This window comes from Artemia sp. Qi Xiang Cuo, chromosome 7, assembly GCF_049724085.1.
Source record: "Artemia sp. Qi Xiang Cuo chromosome 7, ASM4972408v1, whole genome shotgun sequence".
NCBI lineage: Eukaryota > Metazoa > Arthropoda > Branchiopoda > Anostraca > Artemiidae > Artemia > Artemia sp. Qi Xiang Cuo.
In genome coordinates this window covers 25952070-25975031 of record NC_142800.1, presented here as the reverse complement: position 1 = coordinate 25975031, position 22962 = coordinate 25952070, and the positions used below count along the sequence as shown (strand labels likewise).

The 22962-nt window shown below is 36.9% G+C and overlaps 1 protein-coding gene across 1 annotated transcript in view; it reads left to right on the top strand.

The window, feature by feature from the left end:
* Positions 1–22962, top strand: part of Rab1 (RAS oncogene family member Rab1) — a 51371-nt gene that overhangs the window by 19110 nt on the left and 9299 nt on the right. The window lies entirely within an intron of this gene.

Here is a 22962-nt window from a genome sequence, read left to right as displayed (position 1 = left end):
ACAACAATTCAAAAACCTTAAAAAAGAAAACCAAAAGGTTGAAACTTGTTAGAAATCGTTGTTAGAAATTTGAGAATGGGTAACCATCAGAGGTTCTTGGAATTAGTTTGATTTCCCTCATCCCATAAGGGCGTCCATTAACTTCACTAGTTTTGGTGCTACATAGCAAATAACATGCTTCACCCAAAAGTTCCAAAACTTCCACTGTTCCACTGTTTAAAGCTGTTTTTAAGGATAATTAAATAAGAAAAATTTCCACTGTTCAAAGCTGCTTTTAAGGATAATTAAATAAGAAAAAACAAGGGTTTTTCAACTGAAAGTAAGGAGCAGCATTAAAACTTTAAACGAACAGTAATTATTCTATATTTGAGGGGGTGCTCCTACCTCAAACTTTGCTCTTTAGGCTAAGTCTTAAAAGTTCTTTAAAAAGGCTTCTCGTTCAAAATAAACTGTCGTTGTGTTTGAGTAGTCTTTCCTAAGGAATCAGGACAAAAAGTCAGACTTTTGGGTAAAGAGCGAGGACTGAGGAAGGGACTGCCCCCTCGAATAAAAAATTATTTCTGTTCGTTTGAATATAGCTCCTTACTTTCAGGCGATTTTTTTTTATTTAATTTGAACGAGATCTACATGTCGCATAGACTGAGAAGAAATAATTTAGCTTCGTATCAAAATTCAAATCGTTCTTCATTTTCATCAGAAAGCTTTTTTTGTGTATGTCCATGTAACATTTCTCCTGAAAAACTCCTGGAAAATTTCCTTCCCACGGAAAATCCCCCTTCCCCGCAGAAAAGTACCCCGAAAATATTCTGTATATTTCATAATCATAAATACTGTATGTGAGCAATACGGGGAAATCACGTAACTTAAATAATTTCTCCAGGGCTATGTCATTACCAAAAGTATAATTATTTGACCCTTCAAACATGTTGAATCAAATGGCTATCTTAAAATTCTGATCAGACGTCTTTGGATAAAAAATGAGCGTGGGAGGGGGGGGGGGCTAATTGCTCTCCAATTTTGGTGACTTAAAAAAAAAAAAACACTAAAACTTATGATTTCCGTTTGAATGAGCTATCTTCCCAATTTTCTAGGACAATTGGTTCCACACGATCACCCCTGAGAGAAACAAACAAACAAAAAAAAGTACGAATCCGTGATCTTTGTTATCCAAAAAATACAAAATTCCACATTTTTGTTGACAGGAGCTTGAAACCTCAAAAGTAGGGTTCTCTAATATACTGAATCGGATGCTTATATTTTCATTAGGATCGCTTGACTTTGTGGGGGTGTTTTCGCCCTTTTTCGGATTTTTTTTTTTTTTGCTTCTCATTTTGATTTTGGAACATGCATAATCAAAATAACGAGATTTTTTCAACAGCCGAATGCAGCTCGCGAGCCTTGAGCTCCCGACCGCTGTCAACTTAAAGTCAGACAATGACGTCAATTCACTAAAATTTAGGAGTAAAACCATTTTTCAAAATAGGGGGGGGGGGGAAATTTGTCATTTTGCTCAATTTTTTCAATGAAAATACCCAATAAAACAATTTCCAATAAACTCCCCCAAAAAACACTGTATCTAAATGGCTATTTTAGGCAAGGCTCGGAAGAATTGGGTTATTTACTATTTTTAGATTGAATAAAAACTCATGCTTAGGAGCCTTTTTTATAAGTAGAGATTTTTCTACAAGCCTGCATCAAACTGTGTGTCTTTTCAAAGATACATTTAATTAAACAACGAGATCTGTGGCTAGAAGACATGCAACAACAAACATTACAACGGTTTCCTAACGGAAATATTGGACAAAAACTGCGGTTTTTGTCCATTATTAAAAAGCAACAGTGATAATGACGTCGAATCGTAAACGAAATCCGTGGTTAGTAAAGAATCAACTGTGAGAATAACAAGTCCGAGGAAATACCTAAAAATGAATGTTTCTTTGATGAATTAACAGGGAGGAGCAACAGGAACGACCTCATTGTAGGGAACGATGGATACAGAGGAGTCATATACATGGTAGGGGGTGCAAATGGATCCCTCCCTAAACATGCTCATCCGATATTAAAACCTCCTTCTGTGAAACCGGGAGGGTTCGGAGTATCACAAAAAAAGAAGATTTTAAGTAATCGTAGGCACTTCCTAGCTGGTCTGTTATTGCTCAGCTAATAAATATTTTTGTTGGTATGTATCCAAGCTGCAATTTTGGAACAGACATTATAACAGAATTTCTTAAAATAGGCTATTCAATTTAGAGAACAATAAATTTAAATCAGGGAGTAAAGGCCATAAAGCTGTGTTTTATTATTATTCCTTTTTTTTTCCAGGGACATTTCATATGGAGCGGGTGGTCGTATAAACTTCAGATAAGGCTCAATCGATTGGAGATCGGAAGTTTTAGTTTCCTTTTTAAGAATAAAACGTAATAGGCGGTAAAGAGCCTAACCTCTAACACCCTCTTTTCCCCAAATACATCCGATCAAAATTTTGGGATAGCTATTTTGTTGAAAATAGTTCAAAGATCATATAACAATGCCTCCACGGTCGACACAACCCTCAAAAGCCCAGGGGCAAGGATTATAAGTTATGCCCCGGGACACATAAGGTTTTTATGGAAGGGGTTGTTGTTATAACTTTGTAGAAGGCTCATTTGATTAAAAATTGAAAGTTCTAGTTTCCTTTTAAAGAGTCAAAAGTAATCAGAAAGCAATCAACCCCTCCCCATGCCTTCTTTCCCCCAAATGTATTCAATCAAAATATTGAGATTGCCATTTTTTTCAAAATAGTCCAAAGATCATATAAAAATGTCTCCTGGGTTGACACAACCCTCAGAGCCCAGGGATAAGTATTTTAAGTTATGCCCAGGGGGCATACAAGGTTCTTATGGAAGGGGTGGTTGTATAAACTTGGGGGGGGGGTTCAATCGATTCAAAATAGAAATATCCTCCAAAGTTCGTAAAGCATTATAGCCCCCTCTACAACAAAATTTTGGGAAATAATCCAAAGGCCAAATAACTTTGCTTCCAGGGCTGAACCCCTCCCCCGCCCCTGGGGCAAGGACTGCAAGTTATACAAGTTGTTTATTGTTAACATATTAGGCTTTTATGAAAGGGGTGGTCATGTATTTTTGGTTAGAAATTGAAAGTTTTAGTGCCCTTGTTACGAGTCTACAGTGATCGAAGGGTAACAGGAAACAAGATAGAAACTACTCAACATTTTAATTGATATTTATTGACAGAATTCAGATCCTCTGAATTCTGAATGCAACTAAATTGACGGCAGGATTGGTAATACAGTACGATGAGATAGTAATTTATACAAATTTATTCAGTTTAGGCCTACTGGTATTTGTGTTCCTAGTATTTATTAGGGAACTTCATATCTTCCTTAATATAAACTGAGAAAATTGATAGTTAGTTATAAACTTTCAGTGATGAAAGTTTAGTGTGAATGCGTTGAAGTCAACGCATTGACGTGTTTTTAGGGGCAAGAACGTATCCAAGGGGAGGAATTAGAGGGTTCCCCCCCCCCAAAAAAAAAAAATCCCGACTCAACAAATTAGCAAAAATGTATATAACGAAATTTTTGCGTTTGTAAGGTTAGAAAAAAAATCCTGGATGTGGCCTTTCCTAAGGTAGGGATTCCAGACCCTAATTCCAGAAGAACTCTAAATAATTTGTCAACTATCCTCAAAATATCCTAAAATGCTCATATGAATGGCTCGTGTTTAAACTTTGAAGCACAGGCCCACTAACCTAATTTCCTCTACACTTGTCTTTCAATAGCTTCTAAAACCACACTGGCTACAGTGGACGTAAGAAGAAATCGAAAAAAAAAATGAAAAAACAGAAAGACAAAATAACTAAGGATATTTTCATCCTGGTAGTAATAAATACAAAGTTAATATATCGCTAAAAAAAACCTCCACTAAGCCGTCTTCTGTGCTCAGCGTCATGGGCATTGAGTTCTTCTTAAGTCTCTATTCTCCAAATTGAATTAATACTTTGTCCAAACAATTGAAAATTCAATGCAAATATGCATATATTCAGGGTGAATGTAAAGTTCATTACTGACGCCAATGAACGTTGTATTTGGTTTCGAGATGAAATTCTGACTCTAAAGCATGTGTGTGTGTGTGTGTGACTGAACCGCCGTGCAACTGAACCTCGTGCAATTGAACCCCCCTCCCCATGCAATTCAATCTGATGAAAATTTATCCCAGGCAATTACCCTTAACATCTCCACGTGTAAGATTGAGTCGGCAAAGAGAAAACAAGCCATAAGAAGAATTTCGTATAGGAATTCTGGCAAATTTTCCCAGTGTAAAATTTCCCCTGAAATATTCACCCCCTTGGAACTTCCCTTCCCATGGATAGTTCTCCCCGTGGAAAATCACCTAAGCTGAAAATTCATCCCCCCCCCCCTACACCCGAAAAATGTATGAAGACTTCTCAATAACAAATACTATACGTAAAGAATGGGCAAATTTTATAATTTAAAGACCTTTCCCCAGGGCCTAGCGGGGGGGGGGGGGTTATGATATCTCCAAAGACAAATTAATTTGGCCTTTCAACCATGCTGAACAAAATGACTTTCTAAAATTTTGATCCGACGGTTTTGAGAAAAAAAGGAGCGTCGGAGGGGATCTAGTTACCCTTCAGTGTTTTTGGTCACTAAAAAAGGGCACTGGAACTTCTAATTTCAGTTGGAATGAGCCCTCTCCCGATATTCTAGGACCACTGTGTCGATATGATCACCCTGGTAAAAAAAAAACATACAAATAAACGCATCCATGATCTTTCTTCTGGCAAACAATAAAAAATTTCACAATTTTGCAGATGGAGCATGAAACTTCTACAAAAAGATTTTCTGATACGCTGAATCAGATGGTGTGATTTTCCTTAAGATTATGTTTTTAAGGGGGTCTTGCCCTCTTTTTCGAAAATCTGGCAAATTTTTTGTAGGCTCATAGCCTTTGATGGGTAAGACCAGACTTACGGAAACTTATATTTTTAAAATTAGCATAATAAGCTAATTCTTTTGATATATCTATTGGTATCAAAATTCCGTTTGTTACGTTTCGGTTACTATTGAGCTGGGTCTATATTACGTTCGTTACCACGAACTGTTTGATTTCAGTATGTACTTGGTGAAAAAGGGGAAGGCTTAATTTTGTATATTTCTGAAGTCTTAATTTTGCATATCACAATGATATCTTTTGTTAATTACAAAAGACACTAAATATGGCAACTTTCTTTCAGTTGAGCCCTGAAACAGTTATGTGTGTTTTTTCAGTTCCTTGTTAACGGTGACAAAAAAGAAAAAAAACCTACTAAATAGAGGATACAGAGGAGGAAAGAGTGAATTTTTTTTTTCAAGGTATAGTAGCTTTACTGTGTGTGTTTTGAAAACGGCAACTCCAATGAAGCAATTTCCGTTTCAATTCCGAAATCATTTATGAGGGTTTTCAGGCTATCTTTCGAAATTCCGTAAATTCAGCCCAAGCAATAACAAATACTATACGTAAAACAATGGGCAAATTTTATAACTTAAAGACCTTTCCCCAGAGACGGCGGGACGTCATGATATCTCCAAAGACAAAGTAATTTGACCTTTCAACCATGCTGAACAAAATGGCTATCTCAAAATTTGATCCGACGATTTTGGGAAAAAAGGTTTGTCGGAGTTCAGAGTTTTTATTTACAAATAAATATAAAATGGAAATATAATACCCTTATTCCCCTCGAAAGGCTCCATGGCTAGGGATACAAGGGGGGGGGAATTTAATTATTTTTCAATGTTTTTGGTCACTAAAAAAGGGCACTAGAACTTTCAATTTCAGTTCGAATGAGCCCTCTCCCGATGTTCTAGGACCACTGGGTCGATACAATCACCCTTGGAAAAATAAACAACAAACAAATAAACGCAGCCATGATCTTTCTTTTGGCAAAAAATACAAAATTCCACATTTTTGCAGATAGGAGCATGAAACCTCTACAATAAGGTTCTCTGATACGCTATATCGGATGGTGTGATTTTCACTAAGATTCTGTTTTTTTTTTAAAGGGTCTTATCCCCTTTTTCGAAAATCAGGCAAATTTTTTAGGCTCGTAGCCCTTGATGGGTAAGACTATACTTAAGGAAACTTGTATATTTAAAGTTAGCATAATAAGCCAATTATTTTGATATATCTATTGGTATAAAATTCCGTTTTGTTAGTTTCGGTTACTATTGAGCTGGGTCACTATCACGTTCTTTACCACGATTTTTTTGATTTCAATATTACTTGGTGGTAATCAGCTTAGTGCGAGGGAGATAAACTACAATTTAGGAATATTTAGTTAAATATTTTAGTTGGCATATTGGTTAGGGTAGAAACCCTTTAATATAATGCGTTCTGGAGGGCATGGTTTCCATAAATCTCTGTTTTAGTTTCCATAATGTTGTTACGAGAGTCTTATATTTTCATCATATTTTGGTATATTTTATTATGAATAACTTCACTTCTTGAGTGGGGTGGCTATAAGACAAAAGTACCTAAACTCCTTTAGATTTACCAAAGGATTTCCATCTAAATTATTTTGACAACATTGTCGGACTGTTTACTATTTATGCCCATAAGTGAAGCTTTCAACCAACAGTACAACATGAAGTACTTAATGAACAAATTAAGTTTTTTCGAACCAACTTAAACTTTTAAAATAATTTACCCTGGTATGGTGTAGTCGATGTGCTCGCTCCTACTAATTTTGGGTTCCGACTTTCGATTCCGCACGGTGCCAGGGAACAAAGATAGCAGACTTCAAGTGTACAATTTTTCTTTTAATTTCAAATATGTATAGTATTATAATTACTATCTCAAAGAGTAATATTTTGCCGGTTTTTTAAAAGGATCCTTGCTAAATATAAACTAAAAATATTAATTGTGGTTGATCAAGCTATTTTGATTTTATAGGGTTTTTTTTCCTTAAAATTTCCCTTAGTATAAATTGGCTCAAAGTTATACAAGTTGTCCATTGTTTACGTTGTTTGCATAAGGTCCTTTATTGGCAAAAGTAGGCATGTTTGATCCCGTCTCCAAAAAGTGTTTTGGTATTGAAGCGAAACTTTAAAGAAATGTTGAGAGGGATATAGACCACAATTTAAACATGCTATGTGCATGCTGGTTGGCATTAGCGCATATCAGCAATATCTAAGGAGCGACTGAGTGTATTAAGCTGAAATTTTCAGGGCATGACGAAGAGTTATCAGAAGGCAACAAGTCTCCATTTTCTTTTAAATTACCTTCTCCCCAAAATACTGTTCGACATTTTAAGGTCAAAAGGTCTAATAAACTGTACCTCCAGGGATGCCAAGCCCCCCACAGCTTCGGGGCGAGGATTTTGTAGTATACAAAATGCTTCTTGTCGTCAAGAAGGATTCATCACTGGGAAAAAGGGGAAGGCTTAATTTTGTATGTGTCTCGAATATGTTCTATGTTATCACAATGATATCTTTTGTTAATTACAAAAGACACTAGATATTGCAACTTTCTTTCAATTGAGCCCTGAAACAGTTCTGTATGTTTTTTCAGTTCCTTGTTAACGGTGACAACAAAGAAAAAAAACTACTAAAAAGAGGATGCAGTGGAGGAAAGAGTGATTTTGTTTGTTGTTCAAGGTAGAGTGACTTTCCTGTGTGGTTTTTGAAAACGGCCAACTCCAATGAAGCAATTTCCGATACAATTCCGAAATCATTTATGAGGGTTTTCAGGCTATCTTTCGAAATTCCGTAAATTGGTTTTCGCAACAAACTTTAACCATTAATTTTAATCGAAATCAAAGTTACCATTCCTGAATCTGCTTCTGATGGCATTCATTCTTCAACTGACAGTTGTTTTTATCAAAAGGCATTTTTAAATTTTTGGACACTATTGGCCGTGTTTTTTTTCTTTATTAGCTTGCAGCTTTACTAGCTTACAGTTTCAGGAATAGCTCGTACATCTACCAATTACAGTAAAATCAGACTTGAATTGTTGTGAAATCTTGATTGTTTGAATTGTTTAATCGAAGATTCAAGCAACCATATATACTTTCAGAAAAGTAGAAGAAATCAAGAATTCCATTTTTAATGAAGAAAAGACTCCATGTGGCGTTATGCGATTTTTGGCAGTAGTGGGAGAAAAAAAAAGCGTGGATAAGAGATAAGTTAGAAGCGATGTGGACACAGCTTGTGTACAGAGCGATGTGGGCACTTTTTTATAGACCAGGTTGCTTCGTATAGAAAGAGTTGTCCTAGGAACTTTGAAGAGGGTTCATTCGAAGGGAAATTGAAAGGGCTAGTGGCCTTTTAAAGTCGAAAGCTATTGGAGGGTAAACAACCCCCCCCCCCCACGTCCATCATTTCCCCTAACACATCAAATTAAAATTTTGAGATACAATTTTGTTCAGCGCAGGTGAAAGGTTCGGGAATTATGTTTTTGAAGATGACCCCCCCCCCCTCTTCACAGCCCTCAGGGCAATGGTTGTAAGTTATGACCCGGGGGTATATGAGGTTTTTATAGAAAGCGGTGGGTTTACAAACCTCGAAGGGGGTTCGTTTGATTCGTAATCAGAACTTCTAGTGCCCTTTTTACGAGTCAAAGGAATCAGAGGGCAGTTACAACCCCCCCCCCCACGGTCGGAGGGATTTGGAAGCGGAGCCCCCCCCCCCCCCACGTCCATCATTTACCAAAATATATCCAATCAAAATTTTGAGTTATCTCATTTGTTCAGGGTAGTTGAACGGTTCAGTAATTATGTCTTTGAAGATTAACCCCCCCCCCCCAGAGCCCTCAGGGTAAGGGTTGTAAGTTATGCTCCGGGGGCATCTAAGGTTTTTTAAGGAAAGGGTGGTTGCATAAACATCAGAGGGGGCTCGTTGGATTGGAGATTGAAAGGTCTAGTGGCATTTTTGATAGTCGAAAGTGATTGAAGGGTAGCTGCCCCCCGCGCCCATCATTTTTCCAAATAAACCCAATAAAAATTTTTAGATAGCCAATTTGTTCAGCGTAGTTGAAAGATCCAGTAATTATGTCGTTGAAGATTATACCCCCCCCCCCCCCAGAGCCCTCACGACAAGGGTTATACAAAGGTTATGCCCATGGAACATATATGGTTTTTATGGAAAGGGTGGTCGCATAAACTTACGAGGCGCTTATTGGATTGGAAAATATAAAGGTCTAATACCCTTTTTAATAGTTGAAAGTGATTGAAGGTCAACGAGCCCTCCCCCCCCTCGCCCATCATTTCCCCAAACATCCAATCAAAATTTTGAGAGCCATATTTGAAAGGTCCAGTAATTATGTCTTTGGAGATGAACTCCCCCCCCCCACACACACACACGGCTCTCAGGGCGAGGGCAATAAGTTGTATTAGTTTTCCATTGCTAACATTTAAGCTTCTTATTGAAAGGTGCTCGTATAAACTTTGGATATGGCTCATAAATTCCCTAAGTAAAAAGCGATGTGGGCACAATGTTTTTTTTTGGAGGGGGTTTGGTTTTAGACCAGGGCACTTTACATAGAAAAAGTTGTGGTAAAAGCTCCAAAAATAGCTCATTTGATTGGAAATTGAGAGGACTACTGCCCTTTTTAATAGTCGAAAACTATTGAAGGGTAATCAGCCCCCCCCCTACGCCCATCATTTTCCCAAACACATCCAATCCAAATTTGAGATTTCTATTTTGTTCAGCGTAGTTGAAAGGTTCGGAAATTATGTCTTTGAGGATGACAAGCCTCCCCCCATATTCCCCAGGGCAAGGGGCATAAGTTATGCCCTGGGGCATATAAGTTTTTTTGGAAAGGGTGGTTGTAAAAACTTCGGAGTTGGCTTTTTAGATCGGTAGTCGTAAGCTCTTTTTTCTTTTTAAGAGTCAAAGGTATCTACCATCCCCCATCCTCCCTCTGACGTCATATTTTCCCGAAATGCATCTGATAGAAATTTTGAGATAGCCAATTTGTTCAGCGTAGTTGATAGGTCTAGTAATTACGTCTTTGAAGATTACAACCTCCTCCCCCCCCCACAGCTCTTAGGGTAAGGGTTATAAGTTATGCCCTGGGGCATATAAGTTTTTTTTTATGGAGATGGGGGGCGTATAAACTTCGAAGGGCACTCATTGGATTGGAGATCAGAAGTTCTAGTATCCTGTTTAATATTCGAAAGTGATTGAAGGGCAACCATCCCCCCCCATGCCCATCATTTTCACAAATATATCCAATCAAAATTTTGAGATACTAACTTTGTTGAGCGTAGTTGGAAGGTCCAGTAATTGTGTCTTTGGGAAGATTACAACCCCCTCCCCCACAACTGTCAGGGCAATGGCTGTATGTCATGCCCCGGTGCATATAATTTTTTATGGAAAGGGTGGTCGTATAAACTTGAGAGGGGGCTCAATGGATTGGAAATCGTAAGTTCTAGTGTCCTCTTTAATAGTCAAAAGGTATATAACCCCCCCCCCCCTCCACGCCCATCAGTTTCCTAAACAAATCCAATCAAAATGTTGGTTTAGCCATTTTGTTAAGCATATTTGAAAGGTCCAGTAATTATGTCTTTGGGGATGACCCCCCCCCACAGCCCTCAGGGTAAGGGTTATAAGTTATATTAGTTGCTCATTGTTAACATTTAAGATTTTTATGGAATGGGTGGTCGTATAAACTTCGGATGTGGCTCATTCAATTAAAAATTGGGCGACCAGCTCTCCCCCCCTTCTCCACGCTCATCATTTCTCTAAGCAACTCCGATCAAAATTCCAAGATAGGCATTTTGTTAAGCATATTTGAAAGGTCCAGTAATTATGTCTTTGGGGATGACAACCCCCACGGCCCTCAGGCCCAGGGTTATAAGTTATACTATTTGCCTATTGTTAACATTTATGTTTCTTTTTGGAAAAGGGGGTCATATAAACTTCAAAAAAGTCAAGAGTGATAGGACTACAGCCCGCAAATCCCCCCCCCCCCTCACGCCTCTTTTTCACAGATGCTTCCGACCAAAATTTTGAGATAGCCATATATGAATATAAAAATCAGATATGGCTCATTAAAATGGAAATTTAAACCCTTCGGGGTTAAATCGATCCTTCAGAGCCTGGGGGCAAAGGCAAAAAGTTTATGCCTGAAGGCATATAAGGTTTTTATGGAAGGTGTGGCGGTATAAAATTTAGAGGTGGCTAAGTTAATTGGAAATTGAAAGTTCGGTTTCCCTTTTAAGAGTCAAAAGTGGTAGAGGGCAACTAGTCCTCTCCTAACGCCCTCTTTTCTCCAAATGTATCTGATCAAAATTTTGGGATAGCCGTTTTGTTTAAAAATAATCTAAAGAACATAGCCTATAACAAAGGCCCCAGGGTTGACATAACCTACCAGAGCCCTGGGTCAAGTGTTTGAAGTTATGCCCGTGGGGTGTACAAGGTTTTTATGGAATGAGTGGTCGTATGAACTTTGGATAAGGCTTATTTTATTGGAAACTGAAAGTTGTAGTGCTCTTTTTAAGAGTCACAAAAGTGAATTGAGGGCAACCGGTGCCCCCCTCCATATATGTTCTTCAACATTGTTAAAAGATCCAGTAATTATGCCTTTGGATTTCAACACCCTCACAGTCCCCAGGGCAAGGGCTTTAAGTTGGGAAATTCCTTCACTGGTTACATATAGTAGATGTTATTGAGAAAGGTATGCATGTTTGACCTTTACTTTTCAAAAAGACAAAGGGCATTCAGGTGAGTCTTTCAGAGAAGGTTGAGGGGAGTTTTGAACTGAATAAAAAAATGTTATGTGTATATGAGTTGTCAAAAGGGCTTAACTCAGGAATGACTGAGTATATTAATTTAGGAAATGATCTATTGTAACAAGAAGGCAATATTTGCCCGCTATTACTACCACATCTACTACTGCTACCACTACTACTACCCCAACCATAGTACTACATTTACAATATAGAGAGGAAATTTGAACTAAATCAAAAGACATTATGTGCCTGCAAATTGTCAAAAGAGCGCATCTCAAAAATGGATCTGGGTATTAAGTTGAAACTTTCAGAGAATGTTTAAAGGGGAAAATCATTAGAGCTAAAGGTAATATATGCTTGTTACTACTAATACTACTACTGCTGCTACATTTACTGCTACTGCTACTTCATATACTAACTCTATTATAACTACTTCTAAGGCTATGAGCATAAAGATGAAAATCACAAAAAAGTATATGAATATACAGGCTATTAAAAGGATATATCAGCAGTATCAAAGCAACGGGTAATTGTATTAAGTTTAAACTTCCAGGACTTGATAAGAATGATATTTAAATGAGCAAAAGGCAACACGTTAATACTACTGCAGTTACTAGTGCTAGCGTCATTACTATCAATACTTTAATACTATTAATATTACCACTACAGTTACTGTAACTTATGACACTAAGGCTATTAAGGTGAAACTTTTAGGGAACGCTTAGGGGGAGTTTCAATTAAACGAAAAAACTATGCATACACGATTTCAAAAGTACATATAAGCAGTATCATAGGCAGCATCGCTCTATAATCGCTATCAATTTTATTGAAATTTTTGAAGGAGCCAATTTGATTGGAAACCAAAAGTTATTGTGTCTGCTCGAAAAACAGATAAAAAATATGATATGTGGTCTAAGCGCGATGCTTGACAACATGTGCAGATCACGTTAGTAATTCGGTCAGAAGTTGTGTCAAAAAATTTTCTTCTTTTTTTTCAAAAATATAGGGTAACACGTGTCTTCGTCAAAATAGTTTTGGATTCACAGTAAACAAAATAAAAAAAAAGTAAAAAATAAGTTAGGTCTATAAGAATTCTCTCAAAAGATACAATTTTATTGTGTTTAATCAAACCAATAATGACAAATTGCCAATTTTGAAAAGAATTACTCGGACGTAGGCATATTTATAAAGGAAACAAAACGACAAATTTAGTCGTAACTTGGTAGCAAAACTTGCAAGATAACTGTTTTCCGTAGGAAAATTCACACTTACACAATTAAAGGTATAGCTGCACATCACTTCATCAACTTTCACTCCATCTAGCCATCAGGATTCAATGTATTAAAATTGATGGTACTTGTGTAGAATGTGGTAAGTTCTGGAGAATTGTGCCCGTTCGACATCATAGTCACATCTATCGATAAGAAACTAAATATAATGAATGGCAAGGCAATTTTCTTGATTTTAGCGTCACACTTGTATTTAAAAAGCCAAAAGTTAAAATATCAAGAAAATAGTTTAAAGAGTTTGCACCAACAGTAATTTGTGTCTAACTGTTCTCTACTAATACTTAGTCTTCTTAACTTTTGTCAGATTCCTCTCTCAGACAGAAAAACCGCTGTTCTAAGTTTTCATCTTTTCTAGTTTTAAAAATTATACCTTAAACCTTGACTTTGATTGGTCAGTCAAGAAATTTATGTTCGAAAGTTGAACAATGTTCAACTCGAGAAATTACGAACGGCGAACGTAATTGGCGATGTGGTCGTGCGTAATTTTGATTTTATCGACAAGTGTGACTAGAATGTGGCACGGGCATTATGTTGCGAGAACAGATAGGCATGTACCGGGTAAAGACAAAAACAAGCCTGTATATTCATATATTTTTTTGTGATTTTTATATTTATGCTCATAGCCTTAGAAGTAGTTATAATAGAGGTAGTAGATGAAGTAGCAGTAGCAGTAGTAGTAAATGTAGCAGCGGTAGTAGTATTAGTAGTAACAAGCATATATTACCTTCTGTTCTATTGATTTTCCCATTTAAGCATTCTCTGAAAGTTCCAATTTAATGCTCAAATCCATTCTTGAGATACGCTCTTTTGACAATTTGCAGGCACATAATGTCTTTTGATTTAGTTTAGATTTCCCCTCAATATTTTAAATGTAGTACTATGGTTTTGGCAGTAGTAGTGGTAGCAGTAGTAGATGTGGTAGTAGTATTAGTACTAGTAGCGGGCAAATATTGCCTTATTGTTCAATTGATCATTTCCTGTTCTAAATGAATATAACAGGTTCTAAATTAATAAAATATTAATTTAGAACTAATAAAGTTCTAAATTAATGTACTCTGTCATTCCTGAGTTAAGCCCTTTTGACAACTCATATACACATAACGTTTTTTGAACAGCAGTGAACTCTTGGTCATCGGAGCCGGCATCAAGTTCTTATAAAGACTTTATTTAAAATTAGTTGAGAGGTATGATAAGTGTTTGAAAAAACTTGGTAACTATGTCTAAAAATAGAGTAAAGTATGCGCTTTCTGAAAAAAAATTTACTTTTTTGAAATAATCTTTCGTTGTGTACTTATGTTCAAACGGACCTTAATTAAAAAACACGCCTCGTGTTATAGGGCGGTAAGTTAATTCTAACAGTGGGGCTATGTGGGTAATATCAACCCCGAAGACAAACTTCGATATCATAAGGGTTAGAAGAAGTCCATTTAGCAGAAAAGGAATCGAGAGGGAGGCTGATTTAGCAGAAAAGGAATCGAGGGAGGGAGACATTTAGCAGAAAAGGAATCGAGAGGGAAGCTACTGGAGGGATCCAGTAGCTTTCGACCTTTAACAAGGACATACCGAACTTTCAATCGAATGATCCCCTTTCCAAGTTTCTAAAATAGCACCCATTTAAAATAGACATAAAAAATGTTTGGGGATTTTCTGGCCTTTTTTGGTCGGCATTTTGAGTGGAGGTAATATTTTTTCCCTTCTGGATTTTAGCCCAAATTTTCATATAAGTTTCAGGCCAATCAAAAAATTTGGTGCCTTCTTGAGCGTTCTTTGTTAGAAGAGGGACTTGAACCGGCTCTAAGTTTCAAATAGATCAAGGAAAAAGTTTTGTTGCTCATTTAGGAGGCCCTGACACCTCCCCCTTCCCACAGCAAAATGTTGATCTTTCCGACCAAAAAAATAATCCCTTAAAGTTTTACCCCGCTGGACTCCTAAGATCAAGCTTGCCCCCCTTTTTTTTCCACTATAAAATATATCTGTAAAGAATTGTCGGCCCTTATCCCAGGAGCTCTGAGAGTTATGTCATCCTTGGATGCAAATTTATTGGTATTCTCAAACATTCTGAACAAAGTGGGTACCTCGAAATGTTGATCAGGTGTCCTTAGGAGCTACAAAAGGACCAGATATCAGAAACGGTTCTAGGACAGAAGTTAGTGGCTCTTCATCATTTTTGGCTTTCAAAAAGGCACTAGAAATCTTAATTTCCGATCAAATGAGCATCGTCCAATCTTTCTAAGATCAAAACAGGGGGTTGATGAGGGGGTAAGCCCCTCCCTTCTATACAGAATAATTTCTGCTGGTTTAGGAGTAATTATTCTAAGGAACATCTGCCCCCCTGCCTACTGCCCGTCTACAAAATAATCCACAACTTCTCCTTCATAATAGCTTGTGCACGCTTACACATCATTGCATATAATTTTATGAAATATGAAACAAATTAGTTTAGTTAAATGAAGCCTCAAAATAATGTCAGAAACATTTTTATGCAATACGAAGGGAAGTATCACGAATAAGCACCCTTATTCAGGCTTCATATCAATAAAAGTAGATGGCAGAGGTTAATTCCTTCCTACACCCTCCTCCCCCTACTTAACCGTTCCTATATTTATCTGAAGGCTCATAAAGACTTACACAATTTGGGCACTGAAATGTGGTCTTTTAGGTATTTGGCACAAAGACAGGCCATGGTCTGTGGGGACCAATGTATTCAAAGGGTCCATGGCCTGCAGAGGGGAAATTATGTCACAGGGACATGTGCCTGTTACATACACCCCCCCCCCTCCCAAGAAATACAGAAGACTAGGAGACAAACTAAGTACTTTTAAGCCCCCCCCCCAAAAAAAAAACAAAAAACAATAACATCATTCAAAAATAGATTTGTTCAATTTGTTCTTTAAACACTCATCCCAGCTTAAAGTAGACCCCGGCGCCGCGCCGATGCGGGAAGACCGGTGGCAGCGGGGAAAAAACAGCGGGCCACCGCCGCGCCGCCGGTAAGATGTCGACGGCGCGCCGCCGGCGTGATCAATGTTGACCACAAACATTTCATCAGTCTTTCTCAAATCACAGCTTAAATTTACAACAGATTCGAGCCTATTCATGAGTTCAAAAATTCACAAGTCGCTGACTGGAAACTGATCTTCTTCGTTATTCATCAAGAGAAGTAGAAATCTGGAAGAAACGAAATGGCTGTGGCGTTTCAGATCCCTTGCATAATACGAGTAGTTGAAGTATCTATTAGCTATGTATTCTTAACATGAATAATTATCAAAATTAGTAGTTTTTTTTTTCATCAAGTATTACTGCATACAAAACTTCAAATGCCGTATCACAAAATTCGCCAGTTATCTGGGTAAAAACTTTGAATATAAATTTGAACTTAGAAGCTTAATTTTTTCATAATGCCCTTTGCCTATATCTGTTCTGTCACCTTTAAAACAGTTGAAATGGGCGACTTTGATATTTATTGTTTTTTTTTTTGTTCTTTTGGATTCCTAAAAAGCCTTCTTGTATTAAAAACAGGTTTTTAATAACAATTTAAAAAAAATTTTTTTTTTTTTGGCTTCTTTATAGAATATATTTCATGTAGGTTAAGGCTGAACTGCTGCTTTTTTATTGCTTTTGGCTGCTCTTTTGGATATTATTCATTTTTATCTTTTTGGGATTCATTCCAAATTATAAACTAATAAATACCTAATATCAGTCAAATTATAAACTGCATCTAAAAGGAGTAAATTTATCAAATTGAAAAATACATGATGAACACTTCACATGAGAACACTTCAATTACAATAACACAAAAAACACTTAATGGATTATTCGCTATGAAGAAAAATGAAGTGCCAGCTATTTTCTAAGGTAAAAAATGAAAAGCTCCTCTGTTCTAAATGTAATTAAATTAAACATTAAGCAAACCTAAGTAGCTTGAGCAAGATGTTGAGATTTTCTTCACAGTTCGTTACTTATAATCCAAGCAAAATGTTAAGGAGCATTAGTACCACTTAATGAGTTTAAGCTTTGATTTCCAAATGCTCACAAAAATTACCAAATTTAAGAAAGTCGCAACAATAAGTCACCTATGGTCAAAATACTCAAAGACTCCTCTTTGATCCCCACCCAGGCTCAAAGCTTCTGCTATGGTCATATCAATGGAAACCTCCAAATAGTGTCTTTTTAAAATAGCTTTCAAGTGTAGTTAGGGGTATTTAGCCTTTTTTGATTTTCTTCAAAGCTTTGAAAAAAGTGTTATAATATTTCAAATGTTACATTTGTTATATTTGTACATATTTTTGGTACAAATATATGGAGATACTAGTGACTCAGATGAATTTTACTTACAGTTACAGGAGCAAATAGACAAGGTCCCAGGTAGAAATATGATATTATTACTGGGAGATTTTAACGCCCAGGTTGGTAGAAATAAGGATAGATGGTATCCCAGCTTAGGTAAATTTGGTGTAGGAAAAGAAAACAGTAATGGATACAGACTTTTGCAATTTTGTAGGTATAACAATCTAGTTATAACCAATACGGTCTTTGGTCATAAAATGGCTCATAAGCTAACATGGTATTCACGTGATGGTAAGACAGCAAACCTTATTGATTATGTTATAGTAAACCGAAGACTGGCAGGATCAATACAAGATACTAGAGTATATAGGAGTGCTGTTATTGATGTTAAAAGTAAAGATCACCATCTAGTAGTGTCAAGGGTTAATTTAAAGCTGAAATATCGGAAGGGTAATTACCTCCCGGGAAGTTATGATGTTAGTAGACTCAAGGAGCTAAATTTGAGAGAAGCTTTCCAGGAACAGTTGAATACTAAACTTTAGAGTGTAAAATTTGATAATGTAGAAGATGGTTGGAATAATTTTAGAAAAATAATTTTTGAAATTGCTGAAAATGTATTAGGGAAGAAAGCCGGAAGTGCAGCTAAGAATATTAGTGAAAAAGCTTTATGTTTAATAGAAAGGAGAAAGGACTTGTACAAGAATTATCTGAGTGATAGATCGCATGAAAACAAAAGAAATGTAAGGAAAGTGGAGAAAGCATTGAAATATGAACTAAGGAGGTGTGAAGTGGAGGCCATGGATAAAATTGCCGAGGATTTAGAAGATGCAGCTAGACGGCATAATAGTAAAATATTGTACTGGCACGTTAACAAATTGAGAGGTAGTAGTCAATCCGGACTTGTCCCAGTTAAAGATAGGAATGGGGTGGCAATTAGCGACAAGGAAAAAGCTAAAGCGAGATGGGCCGAACATTTTGAGAACTTGCTTAACCGAGATAGAGTTGCAGGAAAAAATATAGAGGAAAATGAAAAAGTTTGTGATACCTTGGATGTGAAGGAAGATTTGTTTTGTGAGGAAGAATTAGCGACAGTTCTAAAATGATTAAAGAATAATAAGGCTCCAGCTGCTTATACGGTGGTAAATGTTTTTATTAAATAAGGTGGCTATGAGGTTAGAAATAAGTTACTGAAGATTATGTATGTGATTTTTGAAAAAGGGGAAGGACCTAACGATTTTAGGAAAACTCTAATTAAGCCACTTTATAAAACATGTGATAAAAGTGAATGTGGTAATTATCGAGGCATTAGTCTGGTCTCTGTAGGTAGCAAATTGCTTAGTAATATGATACTTTTTAGACTGAAAGATGCTGCAGGCAAAGTTATAAGAGAAGAACACTGCGGTTTTAGAAAAGGCAGAGGATGTATCGACCAAATTTTCACTCTTAGGTTAATAATTGACAAGTGCCTGAGCTTTCAAACACCTTTGGTTTTCAGTTTTATAGATTATGAGCAAGCGTTTGATTCTGTTGATAGAGGGGCTTTAGTAAAGGTTTTATCCTTGTATGGTATACCAGACAAATACATTAAAGTAATTAGTGCTATGTACGAGAATAACACTGCTGCGGTTAAAGTAGGAAATGAGGTTAGCAGCTGGTTTTGTATTAAATCAGGAGTTAAGCAGGGTTGTATTCTATCCCGCTTTATATGGATCATTTTGATGGACTTTGTTTGAAGGAGCACAGGAAAGGCAATGGGAGACCACGGAATCAAATGGAGAGGAAAAAGTCTCCTGGACTTGGATTATGCTGATGATTTAAGCATCCTAGATGAAAGTGTGAGCAAAATGAATGAAGTTTTAGAGGTTTTGCGAGTTCAGGGTGCTAGTATTGGTTTGAAAATTAATGTTAGGAAGACTAGGTCACTAAGGCTAGGAATAAGTGAAGATGAAAAGGTGAAGTTGGGTAATGAAAAGATTGATCAGGTGAACAGCTTCACTTACCTTGTTAGTATTACTAGTAAAGACGGTGGGAGCAGTGAAGATGTCAAAAATAGAATAGCCAAGGCTCAGGGTGTTTTTTCACAGTTAAAAAAAGTCTGGAAGAATAGGAAGATAAGTCTGCAAACCAAGATTAGAATCTTAGAAGCTACAGTGATGATAGTGGTCAAATATGGTTCTGAAGCATGGACGCTCCGAAAAGCGGATGAAGCTTTGCTAGATGTTTTCCAGAGAAATTGCTTAAGGATTGTTCTGGGTACCCGGCTGACTGACCGTATTTCAAACAATAGGCTATACGAAAAATGTGGTTCAATACTGCTTTCTAGGTCTATAATGAAAGAATGGTTGAGGTGGTTAGGGCATGTTGTGCGGATGAAAGATGACAGATTGCCAAAGATTGTTCTTTTCGGCCAACCATCTAGGGCTAAACGGAAAGCAGGTCGTCCCCGTCTGGGGTGGGAGGACGTCATAAAGAAAGATTTAAAGGAAATGGTACCTTCGTGGGCGGGTGTAAAAAGGGAGGCTTTGAATAGATTGGGGTGGAGGAGGAGCGTGCGTAGCTGTGTTGGCCTCAGGCGGCTTGGTGCTGCGATGAGTTGTTAGTAGTAGTAGTAGTATTTGTGGGGTGATCGATTTTTTTAAACCACTGTAGATACGTAAGAACGTTGCAACATCTAGTACCCCGAGGTCATAAGACTGTCAAAGACTCCTCCTTGAACCTCCCGAATTGAAAGCTTTTATTATGACCTGGGCTTTTAGTGTAACTTGGGCACTGGACCAAGGGCGCCATTGTCACTCGAGCGCAACATTAGGTGGGGATGTCGATATCGGTGTCGTCACACCAATTCGTTTTAGTGTGAATCTGCCTGGTACTTATGAATGAATGTTTTCAAAGTAAACCCGTTTCATCAATAACAAAGAAAAAACGGGTGTGACGTATATGTCCCTTTCGCTTTTGACGACAAAACCATGCAAGTGCTGTTTCAAGTATAACTTACGAAAATATTGTTAATTTTTATCAACTTTTCAATTTTTTGACATCCCTGCTTTCAATAAAAAAAAAAAAAATCAAGGTACTATCACTTAAATATAATAACTCCCTATGCCCACTCCCCTCTGGATACCACTTTGATAGGATACGATCTCTGCTTTAAAAAAAAAAATAATTAAAAATAATTAACTTATTGGCATCCCTTCTTCAAAAAAAAAATCGAGGTATTATGATTTAAATATGATAGCTCACCCCCCCCTCTAGATAGCACCTTAATAGGATGCCGGCTCTGCTTTAAATTAAAAAAAAATTAATTTTTTGGCATCCCTGCTTTCAATAAAAAAAATTTGAGATATTATCATTTATATGTAATACCCCCCCTCTGGATACCACCTTGATAGAATACCGTCTCAGCTCTGCACTCGAGAAATAATTTTCTTAATAATTAACTAGATCACTATATAGTTCAAACAAACACGCAAAATAACGTTAAACAGCTTAGTGTTCCTTGAAAAAAAAAAAAAATGAGGGTATGAGTAAAGGGTACAAAGACAACAACAAAAATGTCGAAATTATTCCGATATACCACAAATAATTGGGAAACTGAGTCAAAGGAGTACCATGGCATTCCATATAATCTAAGGAGGCTAACTAAAAGGCAGCACACAAAAAAGCAAAATTAGGCCTGTAGCCTATGAGAAATTGCAAAATTCCCAAGAAATTGTGCAAGTGCCAATGAGGGGCCCTGGGTCTATCAAAATATTTCAATGGTTTCCCAGGGAATTTGATATAATTTTCTTCTGTCTCCACTGTAAATGAAAAAAATAATCTTTTTGGCATCCCTGCTTTCAATAAAAAAAATCAGGTATTATCAATTAAAAATGATAGCCCCCCCCCCCCCCCCCCCGTATAGGCAATAATTTACAATTTATTTATGAATCATATTTTGTGGGTAACTTCCGTTTCAATCTTTAATTCCCCAACATTGTACATAGCTTAGTCTGTAGCTAAATTTTGTCTCAATAGAAGGTTTTTTTGGGGGGGGGGGTTTAAAATGTTGCAGAAATAAGATTGTATTTTCTATCAGGCGTTCAACAATTGAGTATTAAACATTAAAAAAATCTTATCTAAAAACAGCAAAAGAAAAACAAAGTCTGCAAACTTACAATTCAGCTGTAGAAACAATCTGTCGGCTATCAATTTCAACTAACTGAAGGCTGAAGCTGTATAGTAATGAATGCGTTCTATAATTCTATTCAACTTGAAAATAAAATTCTTGACTATGAATGATGTAAGAAATAGCGATTGGAAAACTGCATTCGAAATGATTTAAACTCATTTCATAAAGATGATACTATTTTTGTCAACATATGAAGAACTGTGTATATTGCAATATTTGCAATTACATATTGCATCTTTCTGGTTTTTATGAAAAAATAACAAAGAGACGAAAATTAACGAACAAGAGAGTAATGAAGAACTATGGTGTGCAAAGTAATATTTGGCAGGGAAACTCACTGGTGATAAATCGCTAGGGGTGGCACCGTGATTGCGTGATTTTTGGGGATTCGGGGAGCCAGATTTTTTTCGGGTTGACGGATAGATTTTGGGGGAAATACCCGAGAATTTGGGGACAGTGCAAGCCCTGCTTGATTTCTAATCAGGAAAATCAAAATACTAAACCACACGAGAAGGAAAAGCTCCAACTTTGCGGTTGACGCAATAAAGAATTGCCGCAAAAATAATTTAAAGTCGACCGAACACCGCCGCCTCTGCTGGTGGCTGCGGGCCTGCGGCGCACCGGCGGCGTTGCGACACTTCGGTGGCGTTCGACCGGGCCTCTCGTCGGAGGCGTTCGGTCGATCCGCCGGTGCGGTGCCGGGGTCTAGCTTAAAGCACGCTTTGTCAAAGTGTCTTATTTTGGTTAGAAATTTTTTTATCACTTTTATTTGGGTTTTGAAAAGCCACAGTAAAAATTCTGTTTTAAGAAAAAGTATGAATTTCACTTTTGAACTAAGCTGATTCCTCTTCTAATTTGAGTATTTTACTTGTGATCTATAGAATTTTTCCCGTTCTATAGTTGAGGAGAAATTCAAAGAGTTGAGAGTAAAATAGTCTACGATACAGGTTTTTCTTTGTAGCAATAAGAATTTAACCATAGGAACTGTAACTCATAACTCTGTAACCTTGTATTGTGTTAACTTAATCTTCAATAACAAGATTAAAAAAAACGCCCTCTGGCGTTATCCACAAAACCATAAAATTCGATTCAATCGAACCTCTGTGGTAATCGATTTGCACCACTCCAGACGGCTGTGTCTTTGAGTCTGTGTTATGTCTTATGAAATTGTATCCTGAGACTTGTGTGAGATTTTTGTAAAATAAAGAAAGGATATTGCAGAAAAAGATATATAAATGCAATCCAAAATCAATTGTCATATCTTCTAAATGCTAATAACTTATGAATACAAACATAACCATTCAGCTCTTTGGGCAAAAGTGAGCCTTCAATCTTCAATTGATTATAAAACAAAGTAAACTATGAGGTAAAAAAAAAGAATAGATATTTTTTAGATTTTTGTAATTAATTTTAGGGTGTTTGTGGGTAATGTTAGATAAAAATTCATTTTTGACAAATTACTATCACAAACCCAGATGGGGTTAATTC